At 47.1% G+C, this 17,384-nt stretch overlaps 1 protein-coding gene across 4 annotated transcripts in view; it reads left to right on the forward strand.

The window, feature by feature from the left end:
• The window catches only part of SLC8A3 (solute carrier family 8 member A3), a 209,190-nt gene that overhangs the window by 1,285 nt on the left and 190,521 nt on the right, over nucleotides 1-17,384 (forward strand). The window lies entirely within an intron of this gene.

Below are 17,384 nucleotides of genomic sequence, written 5' to 3' on the forward strand. Positions count from 1 at the left end.
TAAAAAAGCTTGCAACAGCCTCGGTGAATCTCTCTGGCTGCAGGCGAGAGCGTTTTATTTTAGTTTATTCCTGGGCGGGGGGTGGCACACGAAAAGCCCCCACAAGAATCGGGAGCAGGATTGTTATGATTCCTTCGAAGGGAAAAGAAGCCCTGGAAGCCCCCGGTGTGTCTGCCTGGCTGGCTCTCAGCGTGTGCGATTAATCTCGCACAGCTGTTGTGCTCCATCCACTTGTGCTGAGATCTTGTTTACCTCGGTTTTCAAATATAGCTACTGCGCCATGCTCTTCCCTAAATAGGGCAAGGGCAGTTTACTTTGTAGTAGGAGACAAGCTGAGATTTCTGCTCTTCGGAAGGGGGTTACCCTGCTGCCCTCATGGCTTCATATGCCTTGATCTCCCTCCTCCAACAGGGAGCGGGGACCAGCCAAATACTGCCAAGCATAGGAAGACATAGGACTTTTTTCTGTACCCTTTTTAACAATGGTTTCTTCCAGCCCCCACAATCCTCTGAACACACACACACACACACACACACACAATTTGACCTAAATGTTTAATAATGTTATACTCCCCCTCCCTTCCTTTTTTATTTTATTTTTTTCCCCACCAATAAGTCTCCCCCTGGATCTGAAATCAAACACCTGTACATCAAAAAAAGTGACATGCACATTTTTCTCAAGCTGAACTGCAGTGTAGTTAATGGGGTTATTGGCTTGCTTGGGATATCCTGGGGGCTTGTTTTTAGGGTTAACCTCCCCAAATGTACTTAAAAAATTAAGGTGAGGTGGCGTGTGTGTGTGTGTATCCTATAATGGCCTTTTTGTTGGGAGTGTGAGAAGATACATCTATTCACATCATCCTCTCCTGATATCTATTAGGGGAAAGGACAATTTTGCTGAGCCATTTTTGATTCTAAGAGGAGGTCCTAAAGACAAAGCAATGGGAGACTGTGGGCAACCTCTAGCCAACATCTCCCCATTCAAAAGCTTTCATCTGTTCAGCTCTTGCGGCCTGCTGTTGAAGCCAAGGAGAGTAGGAGCTAGCTGTAGGGGATCATTACACCTCACAGACCTTGTAGATAATTTGTAGGCTTGGTGCAATGGGGAAATGAGAGGCAGCTTTCAAATGTGGTGTTAACAGTCAGAGCAAGTTTCTAACTTTTCCCCATCTGCAGCTGGGTTATAGGCATTTTATTTGCCTTTCATGCAATTTTAGTAATGAAGGTAATTCGTGTTTGGTAACTCGTGCTTGCATGTAAGCTTCGTGGTTGTCTGTGGCAATAATTTTTGTTCCCTGGGTAGAAGTAATGAGTTAGAAGGAGAGAGGGCATAAACCCTCTATTAAAGAATATATGGCTCAGGAAAGAGGAGGTGTTTATCTTATTAGAGCTGTGACATGGGAACTGGGACTCCTGATTTCTCTTCTCCCCTCTGCCACTAACTTGCAGTATGAGCTGGGGCAAGTCCCTCAACCTCCTTTTTTCTCAGTTTACCTATCTGGGTATAATAAATGGGTATAATATCTACTGCATGGAGATGGGAGCTGAGGCTTAGTTAACTGATATTTATAAAGCACTTCTGCTCCTCAGATAAAAGGTGAAATCTATCCAAACAGAAATGTCTTAGTCTAATAACCCATAACCCCAATTAACATAGTTTCAAAATCAAAAACACCCAAACATGCTGTCCCAGACTTGGCACCAGCATGCATCACCAAGGGCTTGTGGTTAAGGTGCTGCACTAGAACTTGGAAGACATGGGTTAACTCCTTGCCTCTGCCACAGGTTTAATGTTGGATCTTGTGCAAGTCACTTAATCTCTCTGCGGCTCAGTTCCCTATCTGCAAAACGGAGAGAATGACATTTCCCTACCTCCCATCAGGTTTGCAAGGATAAATTCATTTAAAGCTGGTAAGGTTCTCAGATACTAGGATTAAGGGGGCCACATATCTATCAAGAAATGGACATGCACAGCAGCACTTGCACTATTCAATATTCAGAATAAATAGCCCACTTATATGTAAAGCGACAACTTAGATTATGACAAGTAGTGGTCCCAATACTCCTATCCACACTGGATAGTCCATTATGTTTTGGATCATGCAAACACTCTCCATTGTTCCAAACACCAATCTTCAGAATTACGCCACTAGGATATTACACTTGTATTCTAAGTATTGTGGAATCCTTGGGTCATGTGAACACTATACCATATCCCAGATGCTTTTCTGTTGGTGCTCACTGAGCATGTGCAAGAGTGTGAGTTGCCCAGTACAATCTGTAGTCAAAATAATAGACTTGACTTGTTGAGGAATGCTATACGTGTCCCTTGCAGACAAGTGAATCATTTGAAATGCTGCTCCTGAATTTTCTTATCTTTGTATTTCAAAGGTTGTGGAAAAAAGCTGTAAGTATATGACAGCTGCAGAGTTATACCAGGGATGGATTTGGCTGAGTATGTTTCTATTTTTTTTTCTCTGAAACACAGGTATTGAAGCTGGATGGAGATGGTCTGAGAGTCTATGGCAAATCCTACTGCTGGTTAAAAGGTGGTTTGCTAAGGGACTTGACTAGGCCATTGACTTCTCTTGTGTTTTGATTTGGTGTGTATCCATACAATTGGACAGCTTCAGAAAGTCCTGGCTGAATAAGACATTCTCCCTTTCCAAGGATAGGAAGTGTTGTAATTGAGTTTGTCAGCACTTTTTAGGGAAACCACATTAAAATGAATTCTTCCTCCGTAACAATATTTTAAAACCAAGGTTTATAAATATAAATGGATTATCTGTTGTTCAGTCAAAATACAGCAATCCCCCCCATCCCAAAACATCCTGAATAACCAAGGAGCCTTTTTAAAAACATTTTGCATGTTTGTACAATCAAAAATGGCTTTGCCTGCCAAATTTAATCTGTTTTTTCAATCAGGTGGTAATATGATCTAATTCTATATTAAAAATAAATAAAGGAAATTAAATTACACAAAGAAGGGGAGGGGAAATCTCAGATGTTAAAGTGGAAAAACCTCTGAAGCCAGGAAATTCATAGTTGAGATACTCCGGCATCCAATCACCCCTCTGTGTCCAGGTAACTTCACAGTTGTTACTGTTTGTATATCATTTATATTACAGTAACTGCTAGAGGCATTAGCCAGGTTGGGTGCCCATGTTGCTAAGTGCTATACAAACATGTAGTCAATGACAATGTGCATCCTGAAGAGCTTCTGTATCTAATTCTGGATGTTGGGCAGGGGGCGGGGCAGGTGGTTGGAATTTAGTGGCCGGGATCAATGCTCTGAGATCGATCCACCAGCGGTCGATTTAGTGGGTCTAGTGAAGACCCGCAAATTGACAGCAGATCATTCTCCAGTCGACCCCTGTACTCTACCTCCGACAAGAAGAGTAAGGTAAGTTGATCGGAGAGTTTCTCCTGTCGACTCCCACGCAGTGTAGACCCCGCGGTAACTTGACCTAAGGTACGTCGACTCCAGCTACGTTAAGGAAGGTATTTGGCCCTTTAGAGCTTCCTTACAATAGTTTTTGCTAACAAAAAAACCCCTAAACCCACCAACTAGCACTTGCCATACTAATGATAAAGATAGCTTTTTCTAGAGCTTCCATTTTCATTTACTGGCAGGTTATTTTAAGATAGCACAATGATCTCGTTCCATTTGTTACTGTGGCACTAGTACCCTGCCAGGAGGCATAGATCAGCATTCACATCACACACTCTGTCAGTGCCGGGCCAGGAAAGCCAATGATCCAGCCAATGGACCAAATTTGGTGATGAACCCTGGTCACGTGCCATCTGAAGCACATTGCACATGCGCTAAGTGGAGGAGTACCCAGCCTCCTTTCATCTGAGCCACCCAGCTACAAGTACAGGCAGAGACATGGTGGTCAAACAGCAGTCAACAAGATTAATATCTTGTACATTTGAAGGGCTTTTAATCCAGAAAGGTTTTGAAGAGCTTTAAGGCTAGATCCACAAAAAGATTTAGGCTCTATGTCCAACATTTAGGTGCCACTGAGATCCTCAAAACCCCTAATCAGTTGCCACCTAACACTGTAGATTCCTAAAATCCCTTGGCATCCGAGTTTCTAACAGTGAGCATGAGTACAGCCACCTCAGTCGTGGCACTTGGGTACCCATCTCGAACCTAAACCCCAGCAGGATCCTCAAACTAGGCAACCCCCAACCCATGAGGCTTGATCTGGTAGGCAGTCTTAGAGTATGCCTAAACCCACACAAAATGGCCTGGCTGTGGGGGACGAGAGGGTGGAGGCAGTAACAACCTCCTTTAGCCCAGTGGTTAGGGCACTCAACTGAGAGGTGGAAGACCTGCGTTCAGATCTCTGTTCCATGCATGTAGCGAGAGAGAGAGCATTGTAGCTGGGTCTCTCACATCAATGCTCGCGCTCTCTCCTCTGGATGTGTGGAGCAGAGATCTGAATGCGGGTCTTCCACCTCTCAGGTGAGTGCCTTAATTGCTGGGCTGTAGCGCTCGCTCCTTGGCCCAATGCATATTTATTTATTTATTTATACACGGTGGAACAGCTTTGGTGGGAAAGGCGGAGATCTCATAGTCCAGAATATCCCATAGTCCTGTTACTAAAACACTCACGTGAGAACTGAATGGGTTCCAATCCCTGCTCCACATCAGGCAGAGGGGAGAATTGGACCTGGGTCTCCCAAATCCTGGGTGAGTGCCCTAACTCTCTTCCATGCAAAATACTGCTTAGGTGCCTGACTCAACCCAAGCAAAGATAGATGCCTCCCAGATTAGGTGTCTGACTCCCTGGGTGGTGGGCGGGAGGGCTTTACGACCTACCCCTCTTTCTTGGCATTTCCTACTAGCTAGCTTAGGCAAGTCCCCCACTTGGCATGCTGTCTTTTGTGGATCCCAGACGTCTTAGGCACCTAACTTTCCTAATGCATTGTATAGGGTGTTAGCTGTTGCATTGCCTAAGTCCCTTTTGTGGATCAAGCCCTTGGAAAGAATATACTCTTAGGAATCCCTTCAGTTTCCACATTGATAAGCAGCCACCTCTGGAGCATGACTTGGCAGCTGTTTAACAGCACAAAGCAATGCTCTACAGCTGTTTAGGTAGTAATGTAGAATACTGCTGTGACAGACTGACAATATCTTGTGATATACCGAAGAAACCTTACGGAATTTAGGTAAGCTTTATTGAGTTCAGTTTACCCCTGTTGAATTAGGTTTAACACCGTTGGGGTACATTGTATTAAAAACGCAGTTGTGTATTTGTTATTGTGTAATTCTGGTACCTTTTCTAGTAGGGAGGGGGGATGCTAATATACTACTTCTGTTCTCAACTGTTTGAAGTCATCCCCCGCGGGAAGATATTCATACACCAGAGACATACAAACAAAGACTTCTGGGTTTTCTTCCTGACCCAGCATATGAACAGGGCTCTTGCTCCACAGAGTGCCTTGAATCCTTAGGGGCAGCCGGACAGTGGCGGCTGCTGGCTGAGGGCCTAGCTCTGAAGGTAGCAGCATAGAATTAAGAGTGACAATCGCATACCATACCATGGCATCCTTACTTCTGCGCTGTTGCTGGCAGAGGTGCTGCCTTCAGAAGTGAGTGGTTGGAGAGCGGTGGCTGCTGACTGGGAGCTCAGATCTGAAGGCAGCGCCGCCACCAGCAACAGTGAAGTAAGGGTGGCAATACTGCGACCTCCCTGCAATAACCTTGTGACCCCCCCCACTCACTCCATTTTGGGTCAGGACCCGTACAATTACTCCACTATGAAATTTCGGTTTTAAATATCTGAAATAATGAAATTTATGATTTTTAAAATCCTGTGACCGTGAAATTAACCAAAATGGACCATGAATTTGGTAGGGCCCTACTGAGACACATGCTAAGAAGTTTGTAGTTTCTTTTATTGTTTTAAATGTTTTTTCTCTGTAATGCTTTTTACCTTAAGAATACAATAGGCTGTAAGTGTGGCAACTTGCATATGTAGCAATTACACTGGTATCTGTCTCTGAAGAGAAAACAAGCAGGAGTCCTAAGGTAACCTCTTTGTGCTGGGAATGACACAGTGAAGGCAGGGAACTATCCAACCTGGAAACACCCCAGTCAGAAGGGAGAGAGACTGGTGTCTTCACCCAAGAGAGGCCACAGCCGGGGAGCTGAAAGCCAAGAGTGGTGGCCTTACAGACCACTGGGGAGGAGGGAAATCCAGGTGCAATTGCCCTGAACTGTGACAACTTCATTAAACACAAGGTACAGAGAGAACTTAATGAGACAGAATGTAATAATCTCAGTCGGGAACTTTGGCTATAATGCTGAGATGAACAGCCCCTATTATTACTAAAATTATTATGGGGGGTCTCCTAAATACCAGAAACCATTAGTTCTTTCCCTGTTTTGGAAAGGGGACACCCTCCAGTAGCACAGTATCCCATAACATTGTACCAATTCCACACTGGATAAGTATTTATCCAGGGGGAAATGTGCCACCTACTAAATTACCAGCACCACTCCGTAAGCACTCTGTATTTCCTTGCTGATCTTCCTTCCATGTTTGAGATCTGATAAAATCACAGTCTGTGGTTGTATGCCTGTGAGGTGAGAAGCAGAAACCACCAATTTGGTCAACTTAATGTATTCTCTGTACATACACACACATCATATATCATTTGAAAGCCTATTATGTCTACTTTAAGACGAGGATCTTTCAAGTGGTACCATGGAAACAGTGATAAACACTTACACCATCAATATGTTAAAATGACTTCTTTGAAATATTTGCATTCATTTGTTAGTTTAATGACTCTGTATTATTTTAAGACATCAAATTGGATTTCTTTGTGACCTCAAAAGAAGCAACAATCTAAAGGGTAAAACAAAATCTAATAATAAATTTGTGCACGTATCACTGAAATGTAATAGCACAGGTGACATTTCTAGTCAATATCATTCTCATCATCTTGTTCACCACTCTGATTTCTGTCGAGAGTGCGTGGGATACCACAGTCTTCATTGCCTTGGCATACACACAGTTCTATGCAGGGAAGATTATTCTCACTTCAGACTAAGTTGATTCTTCAGTGATCCCTAAAGGTGTAGGCACAAATACGGTCTTGTGGAAGCTCAAGTGCCATTGGGCTCTTGAAAAATACAGAAAATAGCTCATCATCCCCATTTTTCCATCCATGTTGCTTGCAAAGGTGATCCAATATTTAGTTAAGCTATGTGCGCAGAAATCCAAAGCTTTGTCAAAATGCTCTTTTGGCATGCTCTTCAAAACTGCCCTCACATGGTGGAAGTTTGGCCAGTGACTTGTCCTTTTTGATGGCTAGATTGAGGTTCAAGCAACTCCAGCATCTGTGGGTCATCTTTTCTGTCTCGCTCTGGTCATACAGCACTACTACCAACTTCCTTGCTGCAGAAATTGTGGCTTCTCCATCCGTCTCTCCCAAATTGGCAAAATCTCTGAAGTGGTAAATTCCCTTTGTTTTGACAACATTAAACACATATTTTTTCCCCCCAATACCAAATAGGGGTGGCTCAGAGTCACATTCTGTTAATGCATGTACAGCAGGAAGTATGTTGCAGAAGTCAGGAGTGAGTGCATCACAAATTGCATGCACAGGTGTGAAGCGATACTTGTCAGTTGGGCTGGTTATGGTGCCCATTTCTATCTACATTTTATTTATGGATTCTATTTTTGGAAAGTAGTGAACAGCAAGGACTAAAACAGCTGTATCAGGAGACCTAATTACTAGGGTTCTTTTGACACCCAGAGGCCCAAAAGCTATATTGGCACGTACAGCATGCAGAAGCATCCTTGTTTCCATAGGTGCCTCTCTACTAGGGGAATGCTTGACACCCCCACACTCTGCCCCAGGGTTGCCCCCACTCCACCCCTTCCCCCAAGGCCCCGCCTCTTTCCACCACTCACCCTGAGCACACCCCATCCCCACTTCTCCCCCTCCCTACCAGTGCCTCCTGCATGCAGGGGAACAGCTGGGAGGGAGGGGGAGGAGTTGATCAGTGGGGCCACCTGTGGGTGGGAGATGCTTGGGGTGGGGGGAGGAGCTTGGCTGCCAGTGGGTGCTTAGCACTCACTAATTTTTTTCCATGGGTTCTCCAGTCCTGGAACACCCATGGAGTTGGCAACTATGCTTGTGTCCCCTTCCTCTTGAGTACTATACAAGTCTTAGGCTTCTTCAACCACCTGTAGTGGTAGTGGGCTTTGCTACTTCACTGTTGGAAAAGCATCCAGCAAGGAGTGTTTTTGTTTTGGGCGTGTGCTTACTCTCAAGAGCAGTTTGGATCATGTATTTACAGATGAATTTTACAAGTGGTGGCTTGTTAAATGCCACATTTGGAAACTTTTTCTTGGAGGCACAGGGTGTTCACCAATCATCTGGTATTTCTTGCGTTCAACCTTAGATCCTGTTTGGTGTTGTCATTCTGCAGTTTTCGGAGGTACTGTTTGTTTGATTACAGAATTACTTTTGCCAAATTCCTTTAGGACCTTCCTCAAATTCTCAGCAGCCAGTTCATTGAATGTGTGGAGTTTATCTCCAGCCATCATTTGTATGACAACCATGGCATCTCTGATGTACACTGTGCTTACTGTGTTGCATAGTGTGACCGGGTGCTGGCTAGGAAACCCTGAGCCACACCTCTGTCATGCCAGCTTCAATCAGGAAAGGGGAATTGGAGCTGGCTGAGTAAGCCCAGCCCTAAGTGGCAAATGGAACAGCTGCTGGCCTTGTTAGCCAGGAGCTACATAAAGGTTGGCAGGAAGGAAGCCAGGGGGAGGGGAAAGGGAGGAGTCCAGGAGTTAAAGGCCACGCTCCCCTGCTGGCTGTAAGCCTGATGCTGTCTGTAGCTACAACAGTGGTGGGCAAACTTTTTGACCTGAGGGCCACGTCGGGGTTGCAAAACTGTATGGAGGGCTGGGTAGGGAAGACTGTGCCTCCCCAAACAGCCTGGTCCTTGCCCCCTCCCACTTCCCATCCCCTCACTGCCTCCCTCAGAATACCCAACCCATCCAATCCCTCCTGCTCCTTGTCCCCAGACTGCCCCATCCCAGGACTCCCCCGGACCTCTCACCTTATCCAACCCCCCTTCTCCTTGTCCCCAGACTGCCCCATCCCAGGACTCCCCCGGACCTCTCACCTTATCCAACCCCCCTTCTCCCTGTCCCCTGACTGCCCCGACCCCTATCCACACCCCTGCCCCTGACAGGCCCCCGGGGACTCCCATACCCCATCCAACCCCCGGTCCCCTGGCTGCTGGACTGCATGTAACGTGCTCTTCTTGCCTCTGAACTGAAAGGTGTGAACTTTGTCTTCAATACTTCTTGTAAGGCCATTTCTTTCTCTTAGCTTTTGCATATTCATAATATGAAGCTGTGTATTGTAATCTCTAACACTAATCTATGCATAAGGGTTACTGAATTTAAAAATCTAATTGCTAGAATATTTCAAAGGCTAGTATGGCATTCATAGGCAATTACAAATTAAAACCTTCTACCAGGCAGACTACAAACTATGTTATATGTTGAAAACCTTTTAAACTGAGACGCATTATACAGTATTAGGAATTCCTGTATATTTATATCTATCCGCTGTGCAAAACTATGGGTATGCAATCTACAGCTGTACAACCTTCTGGGAGAGACTGATCTGGCCCACAACTCTCAACTGAAAATATAGAAAACTGTTATAATCCCTTGAGATACTTTGACAACTAACAGTTGAGAGGGGTAGCCGTGTTAGTCTGGATCTGTAAAAAGCAACAAAGAGTCCTGTGGCACCTTATAGACGAATACCAATACATCTGTTAGTCTATAAGGTGCCACAGGACTCTTTGCATATTCTTAGTTGTCAAAAGCAACAATGTGAAAACATTTCATCTTAGTATTATTTAAAGATGTTGATATTTACCATTTTTGTCATGAGCTAAATAGCTTCATCAGTTCTGGAAAAAAATAGTTCCCCATGCAAAACCCATACAAATCTTTTAATGCATTGTCATCTGGTAGCTTTGACCAATATGACACTTATACAGTAAAATTGCAAAAACGGACACTTTCTTATTATGAGTACCATTGTTTCCCCTCACCTACAGGCTTATGGCACCAGTTGACAGATGCACATCATACTTTTAGGTACATTTAGATGAGGTAAGCTTTTGAATGATATGATTTGGGGGTACATTAAACTCCAAAAATATGTCCCTTATTGGAGAATTGCCACCTGCCTATGTAGAGTAGACTTATAGGGTATGGGTAAAATGTAGCCCGATGCAGCAGATCAGCACAAGGAGTGCTAAATCTTAAAAACAAGGCTGAAGTGGAATGTAAGGGGAACTACTCCTTGTACTGTACCACTGCAAAGGGGGAAGGTACGTTCCCAGACAAATTTAGTCACTGTCCTTAAAATTGTGTTTATAAAAAAAAATTGAATGGGGGGAAATTTAGAGGATTACTGAAGATTTAAAAGGAACATTGAAAGGGCAAGAAATGTTAAGGTAAGGCAAGACTTAAACAAAAACTTCCCCAAACCTCTGAGAAATATTGGAAAGTGTGAAAATGCAGTTAAGGTATCCCAAATAACTTTAACGCTCCCTTCCTATCCTCCCCGTAATCTGCACCCTTGAATATGGGTGAGTTTAAGGCCTCATCTAATCTTGGACACTGAGCTAATGGTGCCAGTGGGAGGTCAGTTTCCTATAGTAGATAGACTTCAAAGTCCTCCTTGTGACAACTGCTGAGTTAGTTCTGCGGTAGGTGACTAGCTCAAGGGTGCAAGCAGATTACAAGGGTGCAGGGCAGCTCCTGGATTATTAAGGGCTTCAAAGGTCTGTAGCAAATAACTTCAACATTTTAAATATAAAGCCTTCCCCAAAACACACAAAGGGATTGATCTTTGTGAAGGATAGGAGAATAAAACAAATGCAGAGTTTCTAGGCCAAGCCATCTTTGAGATATGATATGCCAAAAAGACTTAGATTTTCCAAAATGGGGTGAAAAAAAATCACATTTTAATCTCACTGTCATAGGTCTGAAATTCCTTGTCTAACTCACCTCAAATGAGGCTCAACAGGAACCTTGTTCATATCTAGTCTCTCCCACACCTTCCAACAGCACAGGATTGCTCCTTACATGTGTGTCTCAAGTGCTTCAAATGGTTCACTCTTGAATTGCCCTGTTGCCCACCATAACTCAGTGTGCTTGGTCACCTTGGGTACGTATACACTGCAGTTAAATACCCGGGGCTGGCCTGTGGAGCTGTAAAATTGCGGTGTAGATATTCAGGCTTGGGCTGGAGCCTGAGCTCTGGGACCCTCTCCCCTTGGGAGGACCCAGAGCTTTCAACACCACAGTTTTGCAGCCCGAGACCCACAAACCTGCCAGCTAACACAGGCTAATTGTAGGTGTTTGGAGGGGAATGTCTGCACTGCAGTTAGACTGCTACAAACCATTCCACTTGCGGTGACCCTGAAGGCTGTGCAGAAGCATAAACTGGTACAACACACAGTGGCGAATATCTGACAGTAGGTAACTGAGGAGAATGTTTCACATTTGTGCTCTGCCCCTCTTACAATTATTGATCTGCTTTAAAGACTTAGGGTCAAGTACCCTGCTGGTGTAAATGTAACACCACTGATTTAAATGGAGTTGTACCCATTTATGCCAGTGGAAAATTTGGCTGCTACTCATAACTCAAATGCTGGCGTGTAGGATGAATATCGAGCGACCTCTGGACCTCACCTTTCTCTCTTCACACTTGCTGAGAACACCACGATCAACAGGGATGTCACAGCTGTCAGAGCCCAGGACGAAGCACTGTACGGCTGGGAGTTGTGTGTTTTTGGTAGGGGTTGGGGGGTTGGATCGGGGCCTTGCTACCAGGGATCAGGCTGAATTCAAGTCTAGCCATCTTCAGAGCACAATGCAAGTTGTGGCTCTCCTGGCAGTGCTCCTCTCTCAAGGAAGGAGGCTGGTGATATTGTGCCCAAAAGGGAAATGGCCAGTGGCCTGTTGATAGTGCTTTTATTTTTACTTTGATAATCTTCATGCAAGAATGATCCTTCAGAAACTCGGGTTCTGACAGACAAGGGCAGAGACTATAGCCCTAGTCAGACAGCACAGATGCTTGTACTAATGCTTGCAGTTGGCACCTGAGTGCTATGGCGATGGGCGCATTAGAAACTGGAAGATGAGTCTTCTTGTTCTCTTGTAAATTACTCTCACTCTCCAGGCATCTTTTTTCCTTGCGTTAAACGTGAAGGATAGTTTCAGGCTCGCTATTTCTCATTATGTTCTCTTTTTTCTATCTTAAATAATCCATCTAGCCAAACCCAACCTGACTGATGCTGCCCTCACTGTGACACTGAGCACACAACATGCTGCATGAAAATCTGGCTTTGTGGGTGAATGCAGTATGAGCAGTGACTCTCCTAGCATCCCTGCTAAAAATAAAACTCTTCCCTTCTGGCAGTCTTGGGGTTGCTTTTAATAGGTAGCCAGTCTCACCGCAGGGCTTAACTTCTGAGAATGCTGGGAGCTGGCTCATCTTTGGCAAACTGCACTGAGATAGTGAGGGTGAGGATGTTCATCTGCAGCAGGTGCACCTCAGTTGCTCCCTAAAAACTGCCAGATCGCCCAGTTACATGATAGGTAATGCTCTGCATTTCGTAGCCTTTGTGCAGCATACATCTGTATTTCTCTAACCACCCAGCCTCCTCGATACTCCTTCATCCAGCTCTATCTTCCCAGTTACATAAACCTCATGGTACCCTTGATTGTTGCCTCAACAAGCAACTCAACCTTCTGCCAGCTGCCTCCTCCCTTTAAGCAGCCTCCACACAGCATTCCAGATCAGCGCCCCTCTTGGCTGCTGGTTAGCTGTCCCTCTCAAAGGAAAATAGATATTGCTATGCTAGATCACACCAATGGCTGGACACTTCAGAACTAGATGCTTCATTATAGGAGCCTTTATACCTTCCTCTAAGCTGCAGTAAAATTCCTATAGCTGCAGATATTTGTTCATAACCCGAGGAAGCTAGTGGTTGGCTTATGTTCTGGAGAGTGGGGGTTGATACATCATATTTGTATTATCCTAGCTAGGGAAACTGTGGATAGTTTTAATATTCAGATACATATTGAACCCTTTTTTGAATCCTACCAAGCTCTTTGTCTTCATTTATATTGTGGCAATGAATTACACAGGCTTTATGCTATTTTGTTTTTAATTCAGCCACTTCCAGGATCCCAGATAAAAAGCCCAGAGCCTACGTGCTTCTCCATTCTGTTTCCCTTGGACAAATCTTGATACCAGCCCAACTCTCAGTACCTCCATCTACAAATCCTACCTTTTCAGGAGTCCTCCACCTGGATATTGTGCTGTAATTTGAGGCTTAAAGTGAATTATGAATAAGGCTATGATTTTATCATGAGTATTTTTAGTAAAAGTCAGGGACAGGTCACGGGCAAAAAACAAACAAACAAACAAAAACTCACAGAAGCCGTGACCTGTCCCTGACTTTTACTAAAAAAATCCCTAACAAAATGAGCTATGTGGCGACCCTTTAGAAAGGTACGCTCCAGCAGCTCTGCCTTGCTATTTTCTGAGCCACCCCATTTGCATGCCCAGTTCAGCAGGTGAAGCCCTGTGTCTGGGGGCACCACAGCTACAAAGAGGGCATGACGTCTGGGGGAGAAGCTGAGCTAGCACAGTCTGTCATTGCCCGTCCACCCAAAAGTCAGGGCCCATCCAAATTTCCACTCCTAGCCACACCACTGCAATGAAGCTAGGGGAGTCTCTGAATTCTTCTTTGAGTAAACCTGGGACAGAGGCTAGACCCACGTTGGGCAGTCCTCGATTCCCCACTGGCCTCGAGGCCTCTGACTCAACTTGATGGAGTAGCCTGTCCCATTTGGAGCAGGCCTCCCCGAATGTCTGGATGCCCTCCACACTGGAGGCACTGCAGGCGGCCTGGGATATTATGTCCATGCTGGTACCAGGAGCATCGCTGATGTCAGCCCCGTGCTCCAGAGGCAAGTCGCTGCTGGGATCTCCACAGTCGCCTTCGGCTCGGTACGGTCTCGGTCGAGGGAACATTCCCGACGCCATTCGCCACCCAGCAACCGTTCAGGGCGATGTCCACATGGATTGCCCTTGACGCCAACCAAGCTGTCTGGTTGGGTTCTGTCTGACCGAGACTCTCGGCACTGCTCTGCCTCAAGGACTGAGGCAGATGTCACCAAATGTTCTTGTCTCGGAAGGGCTATTGCAGCCAGTCATGGCACAAACGTCTACATCATCGTTCTCGTTCAGTGTCCTGCTTCAGGACCCCACCACAGCACCACTTCCGCAGCCCTGGGCGTCGATCACCGGTGTCTCGCTGTCGTGGGTCTGCCTGCTGGAGCTGATCGAGGAGCAGCTATTACTGACGGTACTGGTCCTCCACGTTAGGATTGTGGTCCCATGGTTGGCATCACTCCCAGTGCCGCCACTCCTCCCGGTCCAGGGGCAGCAGCAGGTCGTATGTCAGCCTAGCCTCCCTTCATAGTTGTCCATCGATGGGTCAGGCCAGCCAGGCCAAACAGCCAGCTCCACTGGTGCCACAGCAGGTGCAGTGGCACTGGGCCCCATGGCTGGCCCAGTGGTACCAGTGGGCACCGTGGCCACCGACGCAGTCCCGAGTGGGGGCTTGCTTGGTGGCCAGAGCCTCAGAAGGACCTTCGGCCTCTCTCTGCAGACCTCTGAGGAAGGAATTGGTGAGATGTACATCCTCAGCACTGTGCCCGGAAACCGACCAGGTGGTGGACTCTCTCGTGCAGGGCACACCCGAAGTACAACCCTGGCCTCCTCACCCTCCCCGGATGAGGTGATTACAGCCCCTTTGTCCTGCAGGAGGACTTTAGGGCCCACCAAGAACTCTTAAAAAGGGTGGCATCAAATCTCCACCTCCAAGCAGAGGATATGGAGGAGCCCTTGGACTCCCTGTTTAACGTGTTGTTTTCCTTGGCACCAGGTAGGGTGGCCTTGCCTCTTCATGACGGGGTGGCGAAACTTTCAAATGCCCTGTGGCAAACCCTGGTCTCATTGGCCCCCATCTCTAAGAGAGTGAAATGCAAGTATTTTGTACCCACCAAGGGGCATGAATACTTATACACCCACCCTGCTCCTAACTCCCTGGTGGTCGAGTTGGTCAACCACAGGGAATGGCAGGGCCAGCCAGCCTCTACCCCGAAAAATAAAGATTCAAGGAGGCTGGACTCTTTTGGAAGGAAAATGTATTTGTTCTTGAGCTTCCAGTTATGGATGGTGAACCACCAGGCTCTCCTGGGCCAGTATGAGTTCAATCTGTGGGGCTCCCTGCCCAAGTCTGAGGACTCCCTCCAGGTGTGTGACAGGAAGGAGTTCAAAGCGCTGGTGGAACAGGGTACAGTGGCTGCCAGGGCAACTCTGCAGGCAGCTTCAGATGCAGCGGACTCAGAGGCCATGGACCGTGCAACCGTGGTGTCCATGAGAAGGGCATCATGGCTCCTGCCCTCTGGGCTGTTCTGCAGGGAGGTCTGCACCTCGCTGGACCTTTCATTTGATGGCAAAGCTCTGTTTGCGGAACAAACGGATACAAAGCTGCATGGCCTGAAAGACTCCCGCACGACTCTCCAGACTCTTGGTCTCCATGTTCTGGCTCCATCTAAACCTAAGTTGAAGCCGCAGCAGACTCCCACTCAGGCCACCCACCCAAAATATGAGACCACTTATAAGAAGTTGCAGGATTATAAAGGATTATAAGAGGCACCCACAGAGGCAGTCTCCGCCTGCCCCCCAGCCTGGGTCCTCCAAGGGCAAGCAAGTGGGGGGAAAAGACGGTTTTGATGGAATGCCCAGGGGCACCCTGCCAGTTCTCATCAGGGATCCACCCTCAATAAAGCTTCCCTTCCCCAATCAGTTGTGTGCTTTCCTCCCGGAGTGGTCGTGGCTGACCGAGGATGGATGGGTCCTCAACACCAACTCCCAGGGCTACACCCTCCAGTTTACTTCCTCCCCTCCCAATCACTCCCATCCCTCCTGGGGGACTCCTCGCACGAGGCTCTGCTCAAACAGGTGGTGGGGCGGCTCCTGGGCCTAGGAGTGGTGGAAGCGGTACCCAGGGAGTTCAAGGGCAAGGGGTACTACTCCCCCTATTTCCTTATCCTGAAGGCCAAAGGGGGGCTCAGGCCCATCTTGGACCTGCGAGGCCTGAACTAGTACATGGTGAAGCTCAAGTTCCGCATGGTCTCCCTGGCCTCCATCATCCCCTCCCTGGATCCTGGGGACTGGTACACCGCCCTTGATCTGCAGGATGTGTACTTTCACGTTCATATATTGGAGGGGCAGGAACACTACCAATTTATGGTTCTCCTGTTTGGCCTGTCCACTGCCCCCAGGGTATTCATGAAATGTATGTTGGTGGTGGCGGCCTTATCTTCCCCTATCTGGACGACTAGTTGGTCAAGGGCAGCTCCCAGTCGCAGGTGCGGGATCACATGGCGCTCCTTCTGTCCATGTGCACCACTTTGGGCCTGTTGGTAAACAACACCAAGTCCACATTAGTTCTGGTTCAGTGGATAGAGTTTATTGGGACAGTCTTGGATGCCTCGTCGGCCAGAGCCTCCCTTCCACTGGACAGATTCGAGACCCTGAAAGGGCTCATCGACACGGTCATAAGGTTTCTGGTGACAACAGCCAGAGCGTGCCTCCAGCTCTTGGGTCACATGGTGGCGTGCAAGTATGTGGTCTGTCATGCCAGACTCAGGATGATGCCCCTCCAGCTCTGGTTGGCCTCAGAGTTCTTCCAGGCCAGGGACAGAATCACCTCCCTGTGATGGTGGTCCTCCCGGAGAAACATGCTCCAAGTTCAGGGGCAGGGCACCGTTGCTGGAGCTGGTGTCCACTACGTCGGACCTGGGATGGGGGGCCTATGTGGGGATCGTTCAGACCCAAGGTCTGTGGTCGTCTCAGGATCTGACCCTCTACATAAATGTCAAGGAGCTCAGGGCAGTACAGCTGGCGTGCATGGCCTTCTGCTCGCACCTGGAGGGCCGGGTGGTCAGGGTCCTCACGCACAACATGGTCTTGATGTTGTACATCAACAGGCGAGGCGGGGCCCGATCCTTTGCTGTGAAGCCCTCAGACTGGGGGATTTTTATATAGCCCACGACATCTGCCTACAGGCCTTCCATCTGCTGTCTCCATGCAGGTTAGCGATAGGCACATCCCAACCCCCGAGTCCTACGAGTGTCCCTCCTGGAGTGCCCAGGCCCTGCTTCACTGATCACTCACAGAACTCTCTGGGTCTCTACTCCCAAAAGTATAGTACACACCAGCTTACTAGTT

This window comes from Gopherus evgoodei, chromosome 4, assembly GCF_007399415.2.
Source record: "Gopherus evgoodei ecotype Sinaloan lineage chromosome 4, rGopEvg1_v1.p, whole genome shotgun sequence".
NCBI classification, from domain to species: domain Eukaryota; kingdom Metazoa; phylum Chordata; order Testudines; family Testudinidae; genus Gopherus; species Gopherus evgoodei.